Source organism: Acomys russatus, chromosome 3 (genome assembly GCF_903995435.1).
Source record: "Acomys russatus chromosome 3, mAcoRus1.1, whole genome shotgun sequence".
Classification (NCBI taxonomy): Eukaryota; Metazoa; Chordata; class Mammalia; order Rodentia; family Muridae; genus Acomys; species Acomys russatus.
Window position 1 is genome coordinate 69642689 of NC_067139.1, and position 27163 is coordinate 69669851.

Sequence of the window (27163 nt, forward strand, 5' to 3'; positions counted from 1 at the left end):
AAGGTGATTGTGAGTCTCGGGTCACCTTGTCCCCACTGTGGCCAGCAACAGTTCCTGCTAGCAGCAATCTGATTCAGCCACCTTGCTCCACACAGGCCATAACACCTACTCCTTGCCTCAGACACCCTTTGCTAAGAAAGGAAGTCCCTACTGAGCAGAGGCATAGGTGAGCCAAAGTATGGTCAGTATGGGTGAGGGAAGGACACCAGGTCCTGGGGGCGCGGGGAGGTCTGTCCTACAGGAGAGAAGACAGCCAGCTATACAAGAGCAGCAGGAACGGCAGCTGTTTGTATATGTAGGGGTGGGTGAGGTGAGTACACCATCCCTAAAGGTATGCAAGCAGAGGGAGGGCCCATGAGGTCATAGGTAGATCAGAAGCAAGCTGGACTTCAATTTCTCAGACTCCCCTGAGGACCAAATCACTCAGATAACTAGCCTGATTGCTGAGCCCACAGTGCCCTGTCCTCTCTCCCCAGAGAGAATGTGAGTCTGGAAGACAGCCCAGAAATTTAAATTGTTAACAAGACCTCCCAGGTGATCCTCAGCATTTGGAAAGATGGGAGGCACTGGTAGGTGACCTTCCAGGTCCTTCTGGGGCCCAGAGATTATCAGCTTTGAATATCTCTCTCCACCGCCCCAAAACCCTCTGGAAGATAGCAGCCCTCCAGGGCAGTGGCCTGAGCACATCATTAACAACGATTTAAAAGCTTCAGGATGTGGGAGGAGAGGTAGCGTTGCAAGGGGGATCCATCCCACAGTGGTGGTACTAGCCCAGCTCCTCCTCAGCCCCTCAGCCCCCCAGAGCCACACGCTTAGTATGGGACAAGGTTGGGGGAGCAACAGCTGTTGGGCTGCTGCTCAGTGAGGCTCCAGAAAAAGCAATTATCTTGCTCTTAGCAGAAAGGCATTGGCCCTGTTACACACACACACACACACACACACACACACTCAGCCAGGCCAAGAGGCTGTGGTGGTCCTCATTACCACCCACTCCAGACTCCAGATTTCTGACTCCCTCCACCTCACTCCTCTGAGCACACTTCCAACACTTAAATCATTTAGCCCGCTAAACCGGAGACGGCAAAATGGGTGCTATTTCTTAAAAACATACAGAGAGCGTATTAAATTATTGATAGCCATTAAACAGGAGGAAAATATTAAACAGCTCTCAGCCCTTATCAATCATTCATGCAGTTTCCACTGGGGTGTTTTCTGGAGTGATCACTCAGGCAGCCCGGGGAGCTGGCTCCTGCCAGCAAGGAAGGCAACGGCTGGAGAGAGGCCAGCAGCAGGCTGGTCCCAGCCCCAGCAGTCACCTTGGGTAAGGGTATGTGGGGGCAAGGAGGTGAGGCTTTCACTTGCAAATGGGAAATCTTCTGCTCTTTCCTACATATCATTAACAAAGGGAGACTCCAGCACTGCCTTCAGGAGCCTCTTAATTAAATCCAGCCTGCTTTTATTGGGCACCTACTATAAGTCAGGCCCGAGGGATGTACAAATAACCAAGCCACAAGGCCCTCAGGGGCTAACGGGAGGTGGTGAGGAACCCATTGCAAGGCAGTGTGACTACTACACAATGACGGAGCCCAAACTAGAGGTCCGCGGGGAGGTAATGCAGAGAAGAGGGGACAGCTGTGGCGGGATGAAGCTGCCAAGGAAGGGTACATTGAAGTAATTCCTGGGGAAATTCTTAGATGGGATTGGAAAATAGCTCTGAGGGTAAGTGGGGAGTAGCACTAAAGCAATAGCTCTGACCTGCTTGAGTGGCAGCTGCTGACTAGGTGGGATGGGAGCTTGGGCACAGGGAGTAGAAGGCATAATAGGTAGGAGGCTAGCATCCTTAGTATACACAAGCAGGAGCTTGGGGTTTACCCCAGCTGCCCGGGCTGGTATCCCCACTACGCTGGTATGGCAGATCCATTTCCTGGCTCTGATTCAGGACACCTAAGCCAGTGTGTGACGCAGGCCTGGAGGCTGTAGGTCCAAGGCCCTGCTGCGTTCAGCCACAGACAGGCCTGGCAATACTACCCTTGGGAGACAGGCTCCTCACTGCTGCCTAACTGTGCCAAACACCAGGGTTGTGGGAGCCAGCAGACACCTGATACTGCCCCACCTCACAGTGCAGGGACCAGCCACAGCCAGAGGCCATGTGAGGATCCCAGACCCAGCTGGGCTGCTCAGCCGGACCCTGCCCAGCTCCTCTCGCCATGCCCAGCACATATTGGTCTTCCTGAATGTTTTTCAAGGCTGTCACTTGAGGCAGAGGCCCTGCCAAGAGTGGATCACACCCTTGTCAGAGCAAGCTGCTGTCTCAGGGAGATGTTTTATGGAGAGTAGATGTTTACCATCACACTAGGGACTCTTAAGGCATCACCAGAAGGATTTCAGTCTGCCAAGTGGGGATCGGAAAAGGGTCCCTTTCTCAGATGTTTGGACCTTCGTGCAGAAAGAGCTGCCTGGGATTCAGGGAATATCCTTCAGGCTGCAGGAACTTGTGGAGTAGGGGTCTGGGCACATGAAGCTAGTGCAGAGGTGGGACCCTGAATCCAGGCCCTGCTACGCCATCAATTGTCCCCTCCTGGGCTCTGCCTGTACACAGGTTGGGGAAAGCAACATGGCTCCCATGAGAAAGGGGTGACCTCCAGGGTAGCTGCCTGCAGCCTGCCAGGCACATGGAATTCCTGAGGTTGACTCCAACCAACACGGCGTTGTTCACCCTAAGACTCAGAGTGACATCATGCTCTGGCTGCTCCCTCACTTGTGCTTTTGCCAATGTCTCCGGGCTCCTGTATGGCCCTGTCACCACTCACCTGGGCTGTTACATATGCCCTCTTCTCTCTAATCCAGGTTTCACACAGGTGCATGGCCCTGGGCAGAACCTGGGATCAGGCTATCTAGAGAGTCCTGCAGACCAGCAAAAGCAAGACTCAGATGGGCAAATGACTCCACAGTCCAAAACACACACACACAGCCTGCTCTAGCTCTGACTTCTAGGACTAGCACTGTTGCTGCCAAGATCCCTGTTCTTCACTCATTGCTGTGTTCACAGAAGTCTCTGTGCCCCAGTCATACCACAATAACTCAACCCTCCTGGACTGTCATGCCCCTGGGCCTTTGCACATGACAGTGTGTTCTCTACCCAGCCAAACCCTGCTCTCTCCGGTTGTAACCACTGCATGAATTACACATTACCCGAGACGGGATTCTGGTCACATCTGTTCTGAACTAAGTGGGGGACATGATGAATGCAAACAGGGTTCCTTTCATCAGCCCTTGGCACACAGGGTCAGAGCGAGCCTCTAACTTTATTACACTCAACATCTCCACGTCAGTCCCCAGCCCACCACCTAGAACCGGTTCTTCCTAACAGATAACCTGCATAGGTCTCAGGGCAATTTTAAAAGCTAGTACCCAGAGAGTGGGTGAGAGCTCTCAGCCAAAAGTAATGAGGACTGTATTCTTGGAGTTCCCGAGCCAAAGGAAGGGGCAGGCTTGGGAATTTCCAGGCAAATGCCAACAGAAATTGGCCACAAATGAATCATTAACTTTCAAGTTGAGAGCTCAAGTGCCTGTGCCAAGGTCTTCCTTCGACTCTGGCCTATGTGGGCCACTTGGCTCAGCTTGGCTCAGGCCTGAGGGCACCCCTGCCCCTGCCCCCACCGGCCATCTGCTTTACCCCGTGGCCTCTGTTCACCAAGAGGCAAGAGCATCTGAGCCAGGGCATCCCTGATGTCTAAGAGAAGAGAGTTTGCCTTTCTCTGAGAGCCATTCCAAACCTTCGTCCTCACACCCACAACCTTCCGTCATACTGCCCTCTCCAGCTAGCCAAATCCTTGCTGTCCTTTGAGGTCTGCATGCATTCTAACCTGCCTTCCACCTCAGCTCCAAATGCCTGTAGCCCTGCTTATGTCTCTGTGAGGGCTACCTGAATTGCCCTGGGTGCCTGGGACTCATTTCTGCTGGGAATGTTGTCTATTCCTCTGCACCCTTGCAGCTGCCAGGAAGCTGGCATCCCCAGGGACCCACCTGATGCAGGGCTCTGTTTGAATCCCACAGCTCTAAGTCCAGGGCTGGCCGCTGGCTGGGTTGGTATAGGGCCTCAGCTCTCACCAGATTAAGATGGGACGTGATCTGCTCCCCACCGCCTCAGGCTTCTTTTCAGGGCCTGTGTCCAACTGCCATGTGGGCCAAAGGAGGAGATAAAGGTGACCTCAGGCCTCGATTGGTGGAGCTGGATGGTGCCAAATGCCAATTCGCTTTCAACCAGCAAAGACTAGAACCAACAGGTTCATTCTTCGGTGTGCCACCCTGCAAAGGGCTAGATACCACATAGCTGGTTCTAGTGTACTTAAGAGGCATAGACAGAACCTCACACATAAGCATCCTTTCCTGGTGCGGTGCTGTTCAGCATGTGCTCACCTGCATTTCCAGATTCAGAGCTACCTGTATAGCAACAGGCCACAAAACAGTGATGGATGCCACTGCCTTGAGCGGCCACTATATTTGACGCATCACCCTTATCCTTCTTCCAGTGAATGGGGAGGAAGGAGGGGGGCGTGCACAGCAGCAGCAGCAGCAGCAGCATGAAAGGTAGACTCCAAGTTCCACAGAGACTTGGATGGAGCTAAAGAGAAAGGCACTGTCTAGGATACACCTCAGAATTGCTGTTTGAGAATTTGGGTCCAGGCCTCCATCACGAATGCCCCACACTCCTCATTGCTCATGCTCAGAGCTTTTGACAAGTGCTGTGGGCATCATCTTAGCCATCATCTCATCTTCTTGTCAGAGCCCGTTGTTCATCTGGTCCTCAAAATGATCCTGGGAAGTTAGGCATGCCGGCTCAGGACTGTAACCCTAACACTCAGGAGGCCGAGGCAGGAGAATTTCAAGTCTGAGATCAGACGGGGTAAGTTATTAAGATTCTGCCTGAAAAAAGAGTGTTTGCTTTGTATGGTGAGGCCCCGTGTTCCATCCCTAGCACCACAAACAGGGCACAGTGAAAAGCTCCTCAAGGCAGCTAGTGAGGGTCAATATTACCATATGACTGATGGGAAACCCCAAGCCTCACTGGGAAGGAGCATGGCCAACCCAGTGATCTAGCTAGCAACCCCTTAAAGCTAACAGCAAACAGGAAAACATGGGATGAAGAGCTACATGCTCCTGACAGTACCCTGGTTGGTGCCCTCATCTGCCTGATTTGGGAATGGGCTTTTGTGACACACTGTTTTTCTTATGGCCTGGATCACAGTTGGTAGACATGGTAGGAGAGAAACTGAGACTGTGTGGGGCTTTGGGGGTGGGGATAAGGAGCAGGGGCAAGAAAGATGGGTAAAGGGTTCCAAGGATAAATGAAGCTATCTCTACTGCCTTCAGGGTTGCTGGCATGGCCACTCTTTCCTAATGATGATAAGGGCAGAAGGCCTTATCCATGAACCTATGATCAGGCCAGATGCACACTGAATATTGTGTGTGTGTGTGTGTGTGTGTGTGTGTGTGTGTGTGCATGTGCATAGACAGACAGACATGCACACATGGATATGCATGCATACATATCCTCCTTGTACATGCCCTGTCTGCATACACATGGACTTGTTAGGGTGTATAGCACAAGGCAAGTCAGTGGCTTTATGCACATGTGTGTTTATGTATGGACATCTCCCATCACATCCCTGACAGTCACATGTGTCAAACACAGGCATGTATATAAGTTGATAAGCAGACATCCACCTGACAGGACCAGTACTGCTCTAAGTGCTGGCAGGTACACCTGTGTGGCACATAGTGTTCATTTACACTTGAATCAAGAGCAAGGATGTGACCAGCCTCTGGTGCACATAGCACATGGTCCCAGACACAGTAGTTCCGAAGGTGGCTGGGACAGGGAGACAAACAAAGAGAGCAGGTGGCAGGCAGCCATCTACAGGACTGGGTGACGAACCCTTACTGCCGGGGTGCTGAGTGGATGGGACTGTTCACAGCAGCCCCATAAATCAGGAAGCCACTTGCCACAGCTGTTTAAATCGCCATTGCTGGACTTGGCACTCAGGACAAAGGGCCAGCAGCTGGGGACAGAAAAGAAGGAAGATGTTGGCATTTGGCATCCCCCCCCCCCAACACACACACACTCCAGGACTGCCTCCCCACCTGCACCTGAGCTAGACCCCCTTGCCTGCTAGCTGCTAGGCCCTCCTTACTCTAACCTAGCTTCCTCCATGTTCGGCCAAGCCTTGGAGTGAATTCACAGTTTGGACACTGGCTTCCAGTTCCTAGCACTGACAGCTTCTACCAGGGACTAGTATCCTATGGGTACATGAGGGTGGGGGAGGGGAGAGAGCCAGTCCATTCTTCAACAGGAACCCTGTGGGCTGTCACCAGATGGGGCATTTAAGCAGGGACCCACAGTCAATTCCACCCAAGGGGAGTCCCCTCCCTTGGCCCCATCACTTCCCGTCTGTAAAGTAGGGATGGGCGCAGGGGCCTCTGGGGCTGCTCAAGCTGAGGATCTGCTGCTGGGGAAAAGATCTCGTGGATGCTGATTAATTATGACTATTAATAATACAGCCATCTGTAGCTCGTGGTAAAGCACATATGATTAAAACCGGGCCCGGTGCCCCGGCAGCAGAATGAATAGGTCTCTGAATGGGCTGCCGGTGTCACCACCAGCCTGAGAGTGGATGCCTGTGGTGATGGAGCACAGGGGAGGAGCTGTTTGTGCTGCTCAGACAGATGAGAAAAGCGGAGACAGCCAGGAAGGCAGACAGGCAGGCAGACAGACAGACGGCAAGGACCAGTTCATCAGACAGTGAACACCAGACAGTCCCTGAGGCTTGGCCTCAGGGAAGGACTCTCTGTGTCTGCCCCCAGGGGGAAAAACTTGTTAAGATTTAGCTCCTCAGCTTTGCCCTGCTGCCTAGAGCCCTGAGCTTTACTCAAAGACGCATCAGATGCGGTGGGTGCGAGACTGGGTCAGCCCTGGGACAGATGCTGGCCACATTATTTTACACCTGTCTGGTGTCCTCCTCCCTGGTCCCCCACCCCATCCCCACTCCAAGCTGTCTCCTTGCACAGCTTGAGTCTTTCTGCCACACCTTCCTCCCCACAGTGGGGACAGTGGGGACAGCCACCATCTCTCTGTCCTGTGGGCTCGGGCCTTCTGGCCTTGCTGTGAACATGAACACACTCGAGCTGTTTATGTGGCTGCCCAGTGGTCAGACCACAAGCTGTTCCTGCTGAGTGCCCTGCCCCACTTCTACAGGGCAAGGAAGTGGATGGCGCTGGGGCCTCCAGACCCGTCTACCCTGCACGTATACACACCATGCAGACTTTCCCAACAGCCCATGTGCTGGTGATGCCCCATCTGATGGAGCAAGAAACCGAGGGAAAGGAATTGGGCAGAGTGCACATTAGGCCGTTTGCTTGCAGAGGTATCACTTTTCAGGCCACCCAGACTTGAAGGTAATGAGCCAGCCAAGGTCAAACACCATTTGTGGGGACCGAGCCACCATCTTTTGAGCTGTCAACGTAAGTGGATGGTGAAGGGGTCCCAAGATGAGGGCCGTGGGTTCAGGCCAGGTTTCTGCATTCACCTTTGGTGTGATCTTAAGCAAGTCCCTTGCCAACCCCGGGGCCTTATTTCTTCAGATGGGATGAATGGAGCCTGTCCTCTCACTGCAGGCATGAAGGCAATGGTGGAATCAAAGGCTCTCAGAAGGACCAAAGGACAGCTGGGGTCCCCCAAACCACAGCTCAAATGCTGCTGGGTCTACTAAAGACATTCACGGATCTGAAACAGGAGTACCCTGAAAAAAATCTGGGGCACTTGTGTACCTAAAAGCCCATGGAGGTGAGGAGCCTAGTGAACATGAAGATTAGATGACTAGCCCCTCCCCACAGTACTCCTCATGACTGCACCTCTGTAGTACTTCCTGACCGTGAGTTGATCCTTTTAGACTCTGACTGATATACTTCCTGGTCACCCACATATATCCAGCTCCATGATGACCCCCAAGGGCTACCCCAAGGGCAGCTTCTGAGTCCTCACAAGAGCTTTTAGGTTTTATTACTTGCTAGCTAATCCCAGTGGTCAGCTATAGAGGGGCAATGGGGTCCAGCCACAAGATCTGGGGCAACTAGTGAAAGCACAAGTGTCCCCAAGTTCCTGTCCCACACCTATGGCAGGCATTACTAATCAATCCCTGTGCTCTCTTGCAGAGCTCCAGGGTGGCCTTAGAATTATTAGTCTACATAGCACTCTGGGCTATCACTTCTAGATGGGGTATACCAATGAGTGACATCCCTGTTGGAGGAGTGACAATCACACCATGGCCAGCATAGGTGAGGCCTAGTTCTGGTTCTGGAGTGGGAGACACCAGCTGGCAGGTGCAAGCTTGAGACCCTCGTTTGAGATTTGTAGGAGAGACACACTTTGGGTGTAAAGGCAGGAGACAGTTTTGCTGTTGGATCCTTCCAGACTCTTGGCTCAAACTCTGTAGGAGCACAGCAGCTTCCCTCTGCCTGGACGCTGGGCCTGGATTTCTCCAGGTGTTGTTGGAGTCTATCCTTCCAGTAGTCCTCTTTAGCCACAGCTTCAAGATCGTGCATGAGCCCTCAGAGAAAGAGCAGCCCACCAGCATCCCATCCCAGGTATAATCCCATCCATCGTCACAGCTCCCACCCTCCTAATGGCCGTTCTCAGAATGTTCTACTTGAAGTCAACTCACAACTCTTATTAGAATACATTTCTTAAAAAAAAAAAAAAAAATTCCCAGCACTACCTTAATATGAAATTAGCTTTAGCCACCATGAATAGAAGTTAAAGATGAGAGCAGACTCAGGGACAGTGATGCCCCCAGCAGCCCAGCTCCATCAGAAGATGATGGCAAGTGTTTTGAGCATTGGAAGCTGTCCTTGACATGGGCTGAAAGGCGGAGTGGTCTGGGGACAGACAAGCTTCCTTGGTCCTGATTAACAGAGCAATGAACACAGCACAGCCTGGACCTTTTGGGGGTGTGAGGTCATCTCACCAAGGCTCACCGGATCTGAGGGGTGGCCACTAGCAGCACTCTGTTGTCAAATGAGGCTCAGAGACGTGGACTCATTGACTCAAAATCACTCAGCAGTGAGTGGGTGAGCCCTGTTACTGAAGCCTTCTGAGGAGTCAACCACGGTGTCCCGTCTCTGCTGCACTGCCATGTCTGAGCTGCACAGTCACTTAGGCAGAGTGGAGTCACCCTGACCCGTGGCTGTGCTAACAGCTTTTACACCTGAGGTTAACAACTATGATTTAAGAGGTTGTTTGTCTTAATTTTCAGGAATCAGCTTCTGAACAGGTACTAATGCATCAGCCTGGGAAGTTTGTCTTTTAGAAAAATATTTATAGCATTTCAAGACAGTTTGGTGACAAGTGGATGTAACATCTGCTCTCTTCCTCACATTCTACTGCGGCACAAACCCAGAGAGGCAAACACAACACGCACTGCATGAGATACGCAGAGACAACACAGACAGTCCTCAAAGCTACCACAAGAGTCAGTGAGGTTCACAGCCTCCTTGTTAGGTTTGGAAGGTGCCCCGGGCCTGGGATTATGACTCTTAGAAAGAAACCCCAACAGTCAAGGAGCCCTCCTACCGAATTTAGATTCTAGTTGGAGTGTAGGACTGGGGAAAGGCAGCTGGAGCTGGATGAACCAGGCACTTGCTAATGGCTTGCGGAAGTGTGACCTCCATAGTAACCATGGCCACAGCAAGGCATCAGCATCATCAAGGGTGGGGGTGAGGGTGGGGGCTTCTACAATGAGCAAAAGTAACAAGCTGTCACAGCCCTCCCTGCTCTATCTAATCCCATACTAACCGGCTCCCATGGGCTCTGCCAGGCCCAGCCCACTGGCCCTGACTGACTCACAAAATGACCTTTCCAGTCCCAAAGCCCTGAGGATCTGCCACTGCATTTTGGAGATTTAGGTAGAAACTCCAAGGCTCTAGAAGGAGATGGACATGTCCAAGACGCTGGCCACCACATGACACAGGCAAACAGTCTGCTGTGAAAAGCCCCACACCCCAGTGGGCACAGCAGAGACAGCTGCTGTGGCACAAGCAGAAATTGCCAGTGGAGAGCAGGGAGCAGCAGCGACACCCAGGGCCCAGGGCCAGGAGAAAGTGAACAGTGTTCCATGCACAAGGCATGCAACCTTCTGAGCGTGCCAAGGCTACACTTCCTGGTGGGGCTTCTAACCCTTGGCACCAAGGCTGCAGACTCTACCCACTACACACAGCTCCACCCAGCCCAGGCAAGCTAGAAGCCAAGCTTCAGAGAAGCCATGGTTCCAGATGCACTGAAGCAAAGGCCAGGTCTGTCCTGCCCACTGTTCCAGGAGGTTGGCAGAGCGCCCCAGGCAGTGGAGCCTGCTAGCGTAGGGTTTGATCTGTAAAGTTAATCTCTGTCTACAACAGACACGGCAAGCCAGTGCATTCACCATGACACCGCCCTTGCACTGTCCCCATCTCCCCCAATCCAGTTTTCCCCCCTCCTTCTCCACAGTTCCTTCTAGATCAACTGATGTCTGTCCCACAGGGGCCCAGGACCAAGACTCCTAGGGAAGACCCTGAAACCAAGCAATTGTCCTTAAGTCTGAGGCTGCCCTCAGCCAAGCTACTTACCATCGGAGAGACCCTCATATCGGGTGATTACCTGCCCACTGCGCCCCCCCAACCCCCACCCTGCCGACTTCCATTGCTGGCAGGAGGGCACCATCTTGTCACTGGCTCCTATGCTTACCCACTTCCTTGTCCCTGCACCGGTATAACATGTCCTGTTTGCCGCCTCCACCCTGTGTGCTCCTGGTCCCTGTTCACCTCATTTTATAAACGCCTCTCCATTGCTGTCCATTCCACAAGTCCCTTCAGACACCAAATGAATTCCTGCCCCAGGGCCTTTGCACGGTGACCACACGTAGTGACCAGCTCTACAGTTTCCCAAGAAGTCCCTCCTTGTGGTGCCCTGATCTGAAACATGCCTTTCCGTAACCACACTCAATGCCACCATTCCTATGCTGCATGCCCCCAAAGCTGACTCCTTACGTACGTGTTTGTTCTGCCCTCCGTGGTCCCATCCCATCTCTGCCCCACAACAGCAGCCCAAGAGTGTAGGCATCTAGTCAGGCTGATGATCTCTGTGGTCGTGTCCAGCGGCTGGCACAAAATGGTAGCTCAGGGTTTGCTGAAAGAAAAAAAGTGAATGGACATCTGCCAACTCCCCTACTCCCTGGATGAAAGTGCTGAGAACTGAGAACAGCCACAGCTGGCTGGGTATCTGTGAGGCGGGTGGGGGGGTGCAGGGGAAGGGGCCCTGGGGGGGGTGCCCAGGCTTCCTGAGGCCCAGCCAGACCAGAAGGGTAGTCAGCACCACAGAGAAAAACAGTATAACACAGATGCCTTGCCCATCTCCTCTTGAGACTTGATTGCCACCTCTCTGTCTACCTACCACATCCTGTCCTTGGAGCCCAAGCTAGCCGCCCCATGGGACTGACTGGATGATAGTGGCCATCCTTTCGAGGACCCCTGCTTGTTCGGGTTCCCTTCCTCAGCATGTCCAGTAACTCTCAGATCTGCCTTGAGCTGACAGGGAGAGTCAGGGGCAGGAGAGGCCTGCTGTCCTGGGGTGGGGCAGGATGAGGGGGGCAAGCCAAATTCAGGTCACATTGCTGCACTCACAGCCCTGTGAGGGCTAAAAATAGCCATGTTTATGCTTGCAGGGCTGGGACTCTGCCTCTCAGTCAGCGGGCTCGGGAACTTTACTGCCATCCCAGGAGACCTGGTCCAAGCCAGACTTTGGCCCAGCCCTCCTGAGTTGGTTGCTGCCTCTGTTTTTAGGTAGGGTAAAGACACGCTGAGTAGGCACATGGCCCTGCATGTGTGTTTTGAGGGAAGTGTGTTTTGAATGACAGAGGAGTTGGCCAGATCCTGGCTCAACCAGTTTATCCCAAAGCCTCCAGTATCATGGTGGCTGGCATGGGACTCCGGGAGGCAAATGGAAGACTTGTGTGCTGTGTGGCTAGCCTAGGTTGTTAGCTTTCTCTGGTCCTTGGGGATTGGGCACCTGTTCCTCACAGGGCATGCTACCAGCTACCCATAGCACCATGTATGTATATGTTGACAGCAGGGAGCTAGGTGAGAAATGAGGCCACCCTTGGGCCCCACAGCAGTCTTCATGCCAGATAATGGCACACCTGCCAGGACAGCTGTCACCTGACCCTGTGCCTCCTTTCCTGACCTGGTTTACCCTGGACTTTAACATCCAAGAGGCAGGTGGTGGACCCGACCTAGAGAGAGCACCTCCCTCTGTGCACAGTTGACATACTCTCTGGCCTGTAGTTCCACGAATCTGGCTACACCATGCAAAAACACACAGACTGGTCACTGTCACCCAAGCACTGACCTCCCGGAAGCATCCAAGGGCACAGCACCTTGGGTCCAGGCACAGACACCAGGACTTTTAATCTCTGTCTGGGAGGCCTGGCTGACTCCCTACTTCTGCAGGTGTACCCCCATTCACTAATTCTCCTGTTGCCTGTGCTTCCATGCCCCACCCTCACCTTCTTGCCCAGGAATCCTCCTTACTTTCCACATTCCCACCAGTGAGCTTAGCTCCCAGCCTGCACTGCACACACCTCTCCAGGAGACAGTAGCTCCCTTGGGCTGAGCCCTTTCCCTCTTCAACCCAACTGCACAGGGCTGTAACTATCTGTGCTGAATCACCCTCAAGGGAAGAGCTCGCTCCTCCTTTCTCTTTGCCCCAGCCAAGTGTACACCCCGCAGCCCCCTCCAACGCTCCCTCAAGAGTCTTCTGTAGACACACTCAGCTCCTGCTCTGCCCCTTCCCTCAGTGGCTAATAGGAGTCGGGCATCACTCTTTACCTGCATTCTCTGAGGAACAGTTGCTACTCAAGGCCACCATGATGTATACCAAGGCCTCAGCTCTGTGGATGTAGCGCTGATGTCCTCTCTAGACCTTTTCTGCTGGAAACAAGGCATCCTTCAGGATGTAGCTCAAAGGCCTCCTCCTCTGGGAAGCCCTCCCTGACTGCCTTTCCCTAACAGGTCTACTCCCTTGGCAGAGCTCACCAGACAGCCATGTTGTGGGGAGTTCCTGACCTGTCTCGTTCCCAGTGAGTCTCTGAGATCCTGGTTTGGGCTTCTCCTCCAGGGCCTGGCACATTTTTTCACAGCAGCAGTTGGGCTGTTGCAGCTCTTCTCCTGACTTGCCCCTTGGGTGTAAGGGGAAGGCGGCTGACCCCTACAATGTTCCTACAGCCACCTTTCCTTCCACAGCACAGGAGTGAGCGTTTTGACAAGAAGGGTGACTTCCTTAAGCTAAGGACACAAGGACCTTAGGGTAAGCCTTCCAGAGCTGTGGGATAGAGACAAGGAAGGCTCCCAGCCTCTGCACAGAAGCTCCCTGCTGGCATGTAGTAGAGGACCCTTCTTCCTGAGGCTTCCATAGGCCTTGCGCACTGCCCTCCTGAAGAGCAAACACAGGCTAAGCATCTAGAGGCATGTCCTGGGGTTTCACAGAGACTGGGGAGGGAAAAGCACCTCTCAGGCAGCCTGCGGGAAGAAGGCCCAAGAGCACCTTGTTCAGAGTGTGAGACGCCCCTCTTCTAGAATGCCCCCCAAGCCATGGCTCTCCCAGCACCAGCACAGTGAACACCTTCCTAGGCCATGTCAGGTCTCAGCAGGTCGGTGACGCTGTGGCTGGGGCAGAGGGACCCTCTGCTCCAGTTCTCCCTACAACCCAAGGGTCCTTCCTTAGTTTCCGGTTTCCAGAGACTGGGCCTCTCGGGGCCTGCTTCAAATTGTGCATGGGATATGACAGGAAGATCCAAGCCCCCGCCCTGCTCTATTTGGCTTTTGTATAGCTCATGTGTCTGCCACCCCTGCCATCTTCATCCAAGCTCCTTATGGACTTACACTCTGGCCCTTGAGAGCCTGAACCCCTCCCTCATGGTCTCCTCCCACAACCAACATCCTTGCTGGTGACATTTGGGTTCAGAGCTCTGAAGAGAGCTGAGACCTCATTCCTTTGTGTGTGTGAGTTTGTGTATGTGCCCACGCATGTGCGTGTCTGCATGTGCCATTGGTACATGCATGCGTGTGTGCGTGTGTGTGTGTGTGTGTGTGTGTCCCCACAAGCACTCCAACCTCAGCAGCCTCCTCAAGCTTTCAGGCTTTGAGGGTCACTTGAGCTCAAACCCCAGCTCTGTGTCTGACCAGCTGAATGAACTTGGGCATCCTACAAATATTCACTCATGTTCAGTCACAAGAGCCTTCGAGGCATGTGGCGCTTCTATTCCTGTTCCCCATCTAACGAAGGAAGGAACCCGAACAAGGCTGCCTAGTTAGCAAACACAAGAGCTGAGGCCTGGCTCCAGAACGCACACACCGACCATCACATTGTGCAGCATTCAAAAATCTACTCTCCTTTTCACTTATGCATCTAGGCTCAGCCTGGTCCATTTCCTCACTCCCCAAAACGTCTGGGTTTATCTGCAGTTCCAAGCCGGGATCCACATAGGTTCTCCTATCTAATGTGCCCTACTTGTAGTTCACCCAGATATTTCCACTCTAGTTCTGATCCCCACACCCCTAAGCTCAAACTTTTACTCCAGGCTTTCATCTGGGAGTCCGAGTCTCTTTAAATCAGTGGTTCCCAACCTCTGGGTCACCACCCCCGCTGGGGATAGAACGACCCTTTCACAAGGGTCACCTAAGACCATCAGAAAACACAGATATTTACATTGATGGCTCATAACGGTAGCAAAGGTAGCGTTATGAAGCAGCAACAAGAAGAATTTTATGGTTGAGGGTGGGGTCACAACACGAGGAACCGTACAGAAGGGTCACAGCCTCAGGAAGGCTGAGAATTACTGCGATGGACAGACTCTCACTCAGAGCTGACGTGGTGGCTGAGTGATCCATGAGGCCAGTCCAGAGGCCTCTGGTGCCGCCTGCCTGGGTTGATCTGAGCAACTCTGAATAACAGGCCCCAGGGGAAAGCCTCTGGGAGGCCCCTGTAAACAACCCCTCTTCCTCACACTAATGTGGAGGCACAGCCAGCATCCAAACAGCCCACGGAGAGGAGCCATGCAGACCACATATGTAGCGCGCACAAAAGCCCAAAGTGACAGAAATTGATAAAAACTTCACGGTGCCACTGACACCCCATATATCAAAGGCCCCAAATCTCATTCTCTCCTTGCCTCCAATTTCTATCAGAGCTTGCCAGCTGCACATTTATTGAGAAGTTTGTGAGCTGACAGGCACTGTATTACCAACATTAATGATGCATCAGTCTCTGGAATTACTGGGGAAACAGTCCAGTTGATTTCATTATCATCCCCAGCTCTCCACATTTCATTTGACACAGCTCCCTACACAGGCCTGAACAAAAACCAAAGTCAATAAACAAAGGTACAGGGCCAGGTGACCCCAGGCAGGAGAACCCAAACTTACACAGAGAATGTATTGGACATGAGTCTTCCCCCCCCTCCAAACACACACACACCCTCTGTGACAGCTGAAGGTCCTCGGGCATGGCAGGTGGTATTCACAAGGACAATAGAACAAGGGCCAAGGTCAGGCTTCCCATTCATGCCTCAAAGAAGGAGGTGGCCTTCAGGAGGCATAAATAGACAGTGATGTCATCTTTAGGTGCCTCTTAGCTGAGCAGGAAGCTGGCCCCTTGTACAACCCATCATCATCTGTGGGCCACACCCCAACTGGATGCACGCCTGTGACAGACTCATCACTCTGCCGGCTCTCCAGGGACAAATGGGACTGAAGATGTGCAAGATGTTTATCTCACCCCTACTTTGTCCTTTGACTGCTGTCCCCTGCCACACAGGTCTCCTTTTCAACTTCCCAGTCTTTTCTCGCAGTTACTCTCCACCCTTATCGGGCCCCTGCAACCCACCTCCAGGAGTTTCCTGTCAGGCACTTGTTTCTCCATTGGCACTCACTATGATTAGTAAAGGCGTGGACGGGCAATCAGCTCTTTACCTGTGCTTTCTCTCTGCCTCCCCACAGACAAGAATCTTAACTCCAGGTCGGTATCTTGTCCTTAGTGCCTAGCAGAGACTTGGCCTCAGTAAACCTCAAGCCCCTGCCCATCCCTGAATGCAGTGATTTAGGATAAAGAAATTCTTGGGGGAAAAAAAAATATCAGTTGTTTCAGAGCTGAACTGCCTCTCCTGGCAGCCAGAAGCTGTGCCACACATTCTCATACCTAGCTCGCTGTGGAGACTTGTCCTCTTCTTTCCCCGCTCCCCGCCTTTCCCCCCACCATTCTTTACATTCAGCTTTCCCTAGAAACATACTGGACAGCAGGGCCAGTCGGCAGCTGAGGACCTGAGGTCAGGAGCTGGGATCCAATTCTGCTCCCATCAATTAAACAAAACGCATAATAGCAGTAAGTTCTGCCAATCCTCTGACCCATACATAAATCAGGAGTGAGAGGAGGCCTGTGGTCTTGGCTGTCCCTAGGGACTTTTGGGTTCCTCAACAGGAAAGACGGGTCCCTAGCTCGCCGTGAGCAGTGCATACTTACTGTACATGTTTCAAGCCGACCACGAGGGGGGTGATATCTGGGGACCCAGGAAGAGAACCCAGAATGGCTTGGGTCCATGAGAACTGGCCTCTGGGGAAGACAGACTCATTGCCCTGCAATGGAACAGATGCCCCTGGCATCTCTGGGTGAAAAGATATCCAGGGTGTCCTCTTCATGGCTGTGGTTGCTTCAGCCAGAGAAATTCAGGTCCAGAGATGGTGATGAAGAAGCTGCACCCAGCAGAGCATCAGAAAGACAAAAGCGCCTGCAGCTGCTCTATAGACCAGCTGGACAGCAGGAAGGCCCAGGCAGCCAGGAAACGATAGGCCAGGCAGGCTCTCAGGGCTGTCTCTGCACAAGAGCCCCCATCAGGAAGCAAGCTCAGAGGCACAGTCCTGGACCTCTTGGGGCAGTCTCCAAACCATGGCTATTATGGCGATTATTGTTATTTAGTGCTAGCTGGAATTAAATCAGGGGAACATTTGACTTAATAGATAGTGTTCTGACTTGAAAATAGAGTTTTCCCCTGAAATAAATATTACTGACATAATTTATTTACAAGCATTCACCATGGGACTGGCTCAACAGTGAGCACTAAGCATACATTATTGTATTTCATCCCCTAATGACTCCACTATCCCCAGGAAATGAATATGCCACACTGCCCAAGAGCCTGCACGTGTGAAGTGCAGTGTGAACCTAGGGCGGCACCGGGCCACGTGCCCTGTGCCCTGAGGGTCAGAGATTCTCACTGGCATTCAGGCTAGTCACTTTCTGCATGAGCAAGTGCATGTGTGAGAATGGGTGGGAGTGCACACGCATGCAGGTCCCCAGGCCTCACACCAGCATTCAGCATTCGCTTGCTTCCCCCCCCCCCCCCCCCCCCCCCCGTCTCTCTGTCTCTCTCTCTCTCTGTCTCTGTCTCTCTCTCCATATGGCAGGTGTGAATGGGTGTGTGTTCAGGTATATGTCTGTGAGCACACTTGTAGCCAGAAGTCAAACTTGAGTGTCATTTCTTAGTAGCTGTCAGGCACCTTGGTTTTTTTTTTTTGAAGATTATTATTATTGTTGTTGTTGGGGCAGGACGCATGCCATAGGATATAGGTGGAGGTCAGAGGTCAACTTTTGGGAGTGGGTTGCCACCAGGACTGAAACCCAGGTTGCCAGGCTTGCGTGGCAAGCTCCTTTACTCACTGAGTCAACTGTCTAGCCCACAACCTTGGGGTGTGTGTGTGTGTGTGTGTGTGTGTGTGTGTGTGTGTGTGTGTGTGTGTGTGTGTAGCCCGGGGCTCAACAATTAGGCTAAACTGGTTGGTCACGAAAGTCCAGGGGTCCTCCCACCTCTGCGGTCCCAGTGCTGAGATTACAAGGCACCATGCCACCATACCTGGCTTTTCCCTTGAGTGCCTGTCCTCATGTTTGCGTGACAAGTGCTTTACTGACTGAAGGATTTCCCAGGCCACATACTTTCTAAAAAGGAAAGCCCAGAAAGGCGTTGGAATTGTACCAAAATCACCCACCCAGTTGACAGGGCCAGGCCACCTGATGCAGCTACTGTGGGCTTCCACTTTCCAAAGAGCCTGGGAAGCAGGCAGCCGACATAGCTTCCCAGCTAATGAGAGGAGGCACCAAACTGGGAAGAGCCTGGAGTGGTAGTGGAAGTTGGGGTCTGCCTGCCTCTTCCAGAGAATGTTAACCATTTGGGGCAACTGGGCACTTCCTACTCCTAGGACCCAGCTCAGGTGCTCCCTCAAGGCTGTGAAAAGGGCAGAGGCTGCCTAGTCCAGCCCTCACAGCACAAGTCAGTACCAGCACGGGCAGGCTGTATATCTTGTGCTCCTTGCACACTTAGGGCACCAGGCTGTGGCCTCAGCAAGCAGGCCCAGTGGCAGCTGGACTCACCCAGCAGGCTTGTTCTGGGGAAGCCAGTCGGAGGAAGGGCTCCTTGGCATTTCAGCAGCGCTCTCTTACCCAAGCAGGTCTTTCTGTCCAAAGGGCAGCTCTGACGTGCAGAACAGGCTGTGGTGTCAATATGAGTCCAGCATTGTCCGGCTGGGGACAGACAATGCCCTCGGCAGACTGTTTATTTATAAACCTACCCAGTGTTCACTGCTGCCCTTCTCTCTCCAAATGCAAATTGAGCGGCCTTCTTCCTGTAAGTCAAGCAGGCTTGCTCAGGCTGATAAAAATCATCCTGAAAGTGCTCTTTATCTCCCCAATACAGAAAGCCTCCCACCCACGGCTAGAAAGAGGAAAATGCTTTCCCATTGCTTTCTGGGGCTGGCCTAAGAAGTAGACCCAGGGCAGGGGCCACCAAGGGGGCAACGGGAGAGAGCCTTCTTATAGAGAGACTTGCACTCAAGTCCTGCTGTGGACACTGTCTCTCTTTGCAGCTGTGATCAAGCCGTGACATCACACCAGTAAGTCGGTGTGTCAAATGAAGATACAACACTTCCTTCTCTACAGTTCCCTGGAGAATAAGTTGAGATAATCACAGAAGTTGTGTGGTACTGTGAGAGAACCTAGTAAGTGTACTGCTTGTAATGGTACAGACACCATTGAGTAGGGCCTGGACCTGCCACCCATTTGCATCTTTGCTGGGCAGCTGCCGAATGACACCATCTGCTCTTTCGGGCTTTAGTTTCTTCCACTGTTCAAGAATTACTAAGGAGCCAGTCTCCTATTGGCTGGCAACTCAGCCCCTCAACTGCCAGTATTATAATCTAATTTTTGTATGGGGGGGGGGGGACAAATACTCAGAGCTCTAGAGGTGACAGTGAAGAAAAGCATGGACAGGAGTGGCTAGGGAGGGCCACTGGGAAGAAGGGGCATTTTAGCTTTAAAAATGGAGTTTCCTGGATTCCCTCTTCTTCCATCATGAAAAACAAAACTTATTACAAAACAAAACAACAAAACTCACCTCAACTCCCATCTTATAGACAAGCTACCTAGAAAGCCTCTGCTCTTAGAATCTAGACCAGCACTGAGGGGCACGGGCCTTGTAACAGGCTTGTCGGGGACTGGAACCATGAAGGCCTCCAAGAACTGCACAGGAGGCACAAGCAAACATGACAAAGTCACCAGAGACCAAGAGGAGTGCATCAGAACCTCTTGTCTGAGAGCCCAAGGCTGTGGATCAAAAGTTGAAATGCTGGCGTGACAATGCGCATGCGGGGTGGCTGGAGTCCTGTCAACAGAAAACAAGCCTTTAACCTGTAGCATGCTCACTTGGAGCCAGGCCTCTCAGCACAGACTCGTTCATGGAAGGGAACCCGGATAAAGCCCAAGGGATGCGGGCAGCCATGAGATGACTGCACCAACATGGGTCTGCTTTCCAGACAGATAAAAACATACCAATGTCAATTCACAGAGATGTCCTCTCTTGACTCCTCATGACACCCCACAGGATACCAGATCAGACATACAAAACACTCCTCTACTTCCGGAGGCGGAGCCATTTCCTAGCTCCACCCCTGACAACCCTCCTCCCGCCCAGTACAGGGCAGGGGACTCACTGTGTAATTATCAGGGCTCCTCCTCCAGCCTTGGCGGCTCCCTGCCACCGCATTAATCTCCTAAAATGCTGCTCATCCCCCTGCCCTCCCTGTTGGAGCCCCAACTCCTACCCAGGCAGCACCTTACTCAGACCATTCCAGGAAACTTTACAGTTACTCCCTTAGAGTCCACAGCACTGGTCGAACTGCTTGAATCCCCATGCGTTTACGTCCCTCCCTTGATGCGGTTCCATCCCACAAATACCTTTCTTCTCCCATCTTGCCAAAGCCACTCCATTTTTTGTTTGTTTGTTTGTTTTGTTTTTGTTTTTGTTTTTCGAGACAGGGTCTCTCTGTGTTAGCCTTGACTGTCCTGGACTCACTTTGTAGACCAGGCCTGCCTCTGCCTCCTGAGTGCTGTGATGAAAGGCGTGCATCACCATGCCCGGCTTATCTTTAAAGCATTCCTTAACTGTCCCTTCCTCCAGTTGGCCCTCCCTGGCCACTCTGGTCCATGTTCTTCTCACTCTTGTGAACCTCGTCGCTGTCACCTGTGGAGCTCTGCATATTTATCTTCTCTGCTCTTCCCAGTGGCCCAAGGCTTAACTTCCCATTTAAACTATGAGACCCACGGTCCAGGTGTCGATATTCATGTGCCATCCTCCACTCAATGCTAGACCCTGATGCCCCGTGTCAGCAGAGACAGCAGGCAAGCCTAGAAGCTGCTGGTGGTGAGAGGAACGCAGGAGTGAGTGAGAACCAGTAGGAGTTTCCCATGGGAGCCCACTGAACTAAGCCCAGGGCCCCACTTGAGTGGGTCCTCCCAATGGGGTGACACTCTGTCAGGGTTCAATACAAAGAAGCTGGGCATGTGCTGACGCTCCGTCCAATATGGGGACAGCTTCGGCAGAGTGACAGAAACGTCACCAGCACAGACTGCTCGGGAAGCCCTGATTTCCAGCAAGACTACCTATCTCCATGGATGAGAAAAAGCAGAAGGCAAGATGGCTGGCCAGAGCGGGTCACCAGGGTCCTAGATTTAAGCAGCAACCACAAGCCTCATCCACTTCTGCTATGGTGGCAGCCTACAGGGTTGGCACTCTTGGGCCTCCCCAGATGGACTGGTTGTGAGAGATGCACTTGGGCTAGCTGGAGGCCTGGCAGCCTGGTCCTTCTGAGCAACTCTCAGCAGCTTCATCAACGGATCCATTGTGCTGGTGCTGAAGGGTTCCTCCTGAGCTGGGCAGAGTTCTGGAGGGGTAAACAAACGGGATCCTATATGCCAGAGGATATAGGATCTCTGATATCTCATACCACGTTCCCATCTCTAGCTGTACCCAGTGTGCTTTCCAGGCCACCCCTGCTTACCCACCCCTGCTCACCCACCCTGGCCCGGGATGGGACAGAAAGGCCTTCTCTTGCTCCTCGCAGCTCTTCTGATCTAAAGTAGAATCCCCATAGGTCTGGAGCACGCATGGCACAGCCCCAGGAGATGCCCCACTCTGCTTGGATGCTGGGGACAACCCCCGCCATCTCAGCACCCCATGCCCTCTGGCTCTCAGAGCCTCCACACTTCAGAGACTTTTTGGAATAACAGGCATTCAAGGAACTGAATGTGAACCCCAAAATCCCATGTTTTCCCATTCGTGGAACACGGTAGCTAACTGAGCAGTGTCACATTGTTTCCTGGGTCCCATATGCAATCTAGCTGACCATGCCTAAAGAAAACAGCAGCAGGGCTTGCCTGGGGCATTAGAGGTTCTCCAGGCAGGCGGGAGGAAGAGAAGAAGGCAGCATAGGGGCAAAGTGGGCTGTCCGTGGCTGCAGAAGCCTTAAAAGCTAGTAAAAGGTTTAATTTTGCATAATGACTTACAAAGTGACAAGTTAAATAGATTTACCGTGACAGCTTGAAAGGAAAACCACAGAAATAAAATTACACTCCAGCTCTTCCCGGATCTTTGCAACCTGTCCCCTCCCTTCAGAAAACCAGGAGCTCCAGAGGGCCTACATGGTCAAGGGGACATGAGAGGAAAGAGTGGCAGCCTGGGAGTGGGGAGTGGGACACAGACAAAGGCAGGAATTGGACCGCAGTTCTAGGTACAGCTAGGGGTCAGAGTTGGGTGCTAGCTCTCCAGATAATGAGTTCCTAGCCTGCCAAGCCAAGGTCTATGATGGAGTGGCAAAGGCATTTTGCTGGTGCACCTGAGTGCATAGGCACACATATCACAAGCCTCTCTCCGTCCACCAGGACCCAGGACTTCCAATTCCTACCTGCCTCCTATGGGGTCTAAGAGAGTGATCTCAAGGAACCTCTCAGCCTTCAGGACCATAAGGAAGCATCACTGCTTATGCGGCCACACACCAAGGATGCCACATTAGCCCTACATTGCAGAAGACAGGCAAGATCAAGGCCCAGCAAGTATATCTTGGGAAGGCACGTGAGCTGGGGTGCCAGCCCTGTTCTCTGTTCCCAAAGGTGACTTGGAATCTGTTCACACGAGGGTCAAGGGCTATGGAGCAAGACCATTCAGCTCCGTGGATGAGAACAGAGTGCCTGGAATAGTTCTGCCTCCGTCATAAACCATAGAAGCTTTCCAAATAGGCAATGACAGCCCAGACAATACTCAGGGCTCTCCATTCCGGCAACTCTGGTCACTACGCCCAGAATGTTACTCAGGCACACCAACAGACAGATCAAAACAGAGTCAGGCCAGAGATGGCTCAGCAGGTACTGACACGCCACTGAGCCTAGTGAAAGGAAAGAACTAACTCCTAAAAGTTGTCCCTCTGACCTCCACACACAAGCTGAGGCATGTGTGCAACACACACACACACACACACACACACACACACACACACACACACACACACAGAGTCAGCAGAAGGCCTCATGTCAGGAGAAAGATCTGGAGACATGGTGCAGAGCTCCACTCCAAGCCTAGTAAACGGATGAGATCTCTAAGAACAAGTCCAAAAAACTCTGCCTAGAGCCCAACAAATGAGGAGCCACCTTGAGTAAGAGTGGACTGAAATGTATCTCCAATGAGACTCACACCTGGCTTAACCCTCCCCCGGGGCCCAGGAGCAGCCAAAAGAGAAATGATGGTAGTGATGGGAGGTACTGTAGTCAGAGGCTGGCCCAGGGACATGGTCCCCTCCACAGCCTCCTTCAGCCTGTGCCCTAGTCTGGTAAGAACTGGCAGGGCTGAGTCCAGCAAGGGTTCTAGATTACCTCATGTCCCTGCCTGTCACTTCTCATTGCCGCCCAGCAACTCCAGCCTTGGTGGAATGAAACGTTGTCCTGTGTCTTTAACCGAAAGAGCCAGGGACGTGCCCAGGCAGGCCTGGACACCATGTTTACCCAGTAGAAGGTGGCCCTCCCTCTACCCTCCCCAGAGCTGGCAAGGCAGGGCTATTTACTATAGACTCGCCTGGTGTGTAGGCTGCCTATGTGGCCCAGGCCCCAGATCTGCCCAGGGTCTTGCCCAAGAGGCCCTTCAGCCTAGCCAGGCTGCTAAAACTAAGACAGATCTCCAAGCCAGCAAAACCAGGGCAGTCAGCAAGGTGGAGACAACTCAAGTACAGGTGTCTACAGACCTGGTCACTTTGCACATAACAACCTTGCCCTGAAGGTGCTCCAAGAGCCAGGCCTGGCCCTCTGCTCCGACTGGGAAGGGGAAGAAGGTTAAGAAATCACAGAGCCGTTGGGCCAGGCTCAGGGTCCAGCTGTGATCCCAACTCTGAGGTCGTTCATTCCTCTTGAATTTGAGGATGTGCATTCCAAACCGCAAAACCCACCAGCACCGTGTCAAAGGTGGCGTCACTTATTATTCATTGTGCAGAGAGCATTCTGGAATGCCTGCTAGCTGCCAGACATAGTGCAGGGTGTGTTGGCGAGGAGAAGCTGAAAGTGGCGGCCATCCTGACAGCAGAGGCTGCCACAGAAGTCAGCAAGGAGTGCTTGGGGGATCGGGGCAAGGCAGGGGCGGGGGGGGGGGGGGGGGGAGGCATACACTTGACCTGGCTGGTCACTAGGGCAGGCTGAGGCTTGAAGTAGGCTTTGCAGGATGCCTAGGAGTACCCCAGGCAGACAACGCAGAGGAAACAGATATATATGCACAAAGCACATGCAAGTGAAAGCATGGCTGAGGCTGGATACCAGACAGCCTTGAAGGCCAGGCTTTGGTGTGGTAAGGCACAGAGAAGAAATAAGCAAAAAGGGCAGGTGGTGCTAGCTCAGGTATCTTTTATTTGGACCCACTCAGGTGGCTGAGGACAGAGAGGACAGGGACAGAGTATATGGAGGACATGGCCGAGGGCTTTGGAAGTCAGAAGGTCTCATCCAGAGCTCCTGTGTCTTCCCACAAGATAAGCTTCTGGGACAGAAACTCAATCTCATGGTTGCAGTCCTAGGGTGACATCAATGTGACTTCCAAGTTGCAGCCGGAGCAGTGAGTCGATGACAACCCTAGTCTGAGTCTTTATGCAAATCAGAATAAAGGCTTACCTCCTCCCAAAACACTCTACCACCATTTTCCAGGATGTTATTTAATAAATATATAATCTGTGGGGAGCTACAACATAAGCACCACCTGTGCAGTGTGCAACCTGCTCTACCACGTATAGCCATACTAGTACACACGTTCCTGTGAGCAATGGAAAAGGTTGGAGGCCTGGGGCTCACGGGTAGAAAGAAATAGCAGGTAAAATCCTACACACAGAGGTAAAGTCCAAAACCAACCAAGCAACAACAGCCTCTTACCAAAGCGAAGAACGAGCAAGGCAGAGTTTACTAACCCTTCCTGGTTTTTTGGCATGAGAAATCTAAATAAAATGAGGCGTGTATTTATTACTATATGGAATCCAAAAGAGAAAAAAAAAGTAGCTGGTCAAACAAGGCAAATAAAGGAAATACCCAACCAGGAAACAGAAAGCACTGGTTTGACAGCTAGATACTAGCCAAAGGTAAAGAAATCAGCGATAGCTCGGGGCTTAAAAAAAAACTAATTTTTTTTTTAATCCCCAAAAGCATAATGTTAGCGGGAAAACATGTTAAAGACCCCACACCCTGAGAGTCTGGGGGGTTTGTGCATTAGAGTCATCTGGGTGATGGTAGATAATTCCTTCCAACCACTCGAGGCTACACCCAGCTTGACTCAGGGCTTCTGTGCTCCAGGCACTGTCTGGGGACATACCTCAAAGCAGGAAGAAGGCAGAGCACTGGTGGGCCCCCAAAGGGACCTCAGCAAACAGAGAAGTAAGAGGTTCCATCTCACAGGGCCAAACTGTGAAGAGCTGGTTTCTGTGGCCGTGCACAAACCCTGGGGCTGGGAAGATAGCTCCAAGGGCTAAGAGCTTAGGGGTCTGAGTTTATTCCCCAGAGCCCGTGAGAAAAAAGGCTTGTTCACTTATCATTCTAGTACTGTCAGGCAGCCTAGGCCAGTGAGAGACCCTGACTCAAACAAACAAGCAAACAAACAAGGAGCCTAGCAAGAAGGCTGGGCAGGTAAAGGCTGCTGCTGTACAAGCCTGGTGATCTGAGTTCATTCCCAGGATCCAGACTCCATAGAGCTGGCCTCAGACTCCTGACCATCACACATACACTGTAGCGTGTGCATCCACATATGAACACACCAGGCACACATATGTATTCTCACTAATAAAAAAAAATTAAAACAACAACAAAAGACAAACAGCATCTGAGGAATGACATCTGAGGTGGTCGTCTGGCCTCAGCAAGCAATTACACAAACTCACACTCACCCACAATATGAGAATCTCCTGCAAATGAAACCTGACATGAAACCTGAGTGGGGATGGGGGGTGTCTAGTGTGATGACTCTGCCTACTCGGCCAACAAAACAGCTCAAACAGGCTTCTAAAAGCATTCCAGATGCAGGCACGGACTCAGTGTCCCATGGTGCAGGGAGAGCATAGGGTTTGTCCAGATTACGAGGCTGAGAGGCAGCAAGAGTAGGGGCAACTAGTCAGTAGACCCTGGCCAGAGCTGCTCCCAGGCTCCAGTACTGCCCCAGGGATAAGACACACAGCTGGCAACAGCAGGGAGGGAAGACCTGGCTGGACATCTGTTGGGCTCCTAAGTCAAAAACAGAAGAAAACCAGGACCGCTCTTTCCTTTTTTTCCCTCCTTCCCTCCCTCCCTCTCTCCCTCCTATCTCCTTCTCTCCCTCCCACCCCTTCTCCTTCCATTTGTGCCGGAATGGATCTCTGACTCAAGTCAGCTAAGTAAATATTTTACCAGTGAGCTACACACACCACAGCACTTGGACTTACATTCCCCCCCCCCCCAAATTTTTTCTAGCGACTGACAGTCCCACTGAGTGTGCCTGGGCTCCAGAGAACTCAGGCAGTCTTCCTCAGCCTCACTTCGTGCCTATATTATAGATTAGTAAACTGATCTGGAGAGGATGAGAAACCTTTTCCTGATAATCCTACTGGCCCCAGGTGTAGGGGAGAGCTGGTCTGCTTTTCAAAGTCACCCTACTTAGCTCAGTATCAGGGATGCATGGCAGTGGGGTCTGGGCTAGGCTGCTTGACTCTCGGCCCGGCTTCTTCGTCGTGTGTGGACACAGCTGAGCCCAGATGCACCTGCCTGCACTGCTGGGCTGAGGGGGAGACTGCAGCTTGAGCTTGGATGACTTGAGGCTCCAAGCAATGAGGCAGAGAGAGAAAACAGAATGTGCTGCTCTCCTACTGCTGTGGGCAGGAGACATCATGTCAGACCTCAGAGGACAGGGCAGGGCAGGGTCCCCATAGCATGACACCAGAAAGCAAAGCTGGCAGTGTTCAGCATAGTCAAGGGCCACTCTGACCCATGCTGGCTCAGGCCACCCTTGGGGCGAGGGAAAGTGACCCAGTGTGTGTTGGCTCAGACCAGAGTCAGCTGACCTGCTTTGCCCACAACCCCTCCACCTACCTCGTGCTCTATTCTCTGCCACGCAGGCCATGGGGACTTCCTTCTTTGTGCCCCTGCAGTCACAGGAATCTTGGTGCAGGCAAGGACAGTCAGGCTACAGAGACTTGGGTCTAGGCACTGCATAAAGTATCT

General features: G+C 52.4%; 1 protein-coding gene across 4 annotated transcripts in view; it reads right to left on the reverse strand.

Moving 5' to 3' along the window:
- Zmiz1 (zinc finger MIZ-type containing 1) overlaps positions 1-27163 on the reverse strand; it is a 199128-nt gene that overhangs the window by 158720 nt on the left and 13245 nt on the right. Inside the window, exon 1 of one of the 4 annotated variants that reach the window (XM_051142231.1) lies at positions 18572-19026. The exons of the other annotated variants lie outside the window; for them this stretch is intronic. The gene's annotated coding sequence lies outside the window, so the exon portion shown is untranslated. Of the gene's footprint in view, positions 1-18571; positions 19027-27163 lie in introns of those variants that run through there. 4 annotated transcript variants of the gene reach the window in all.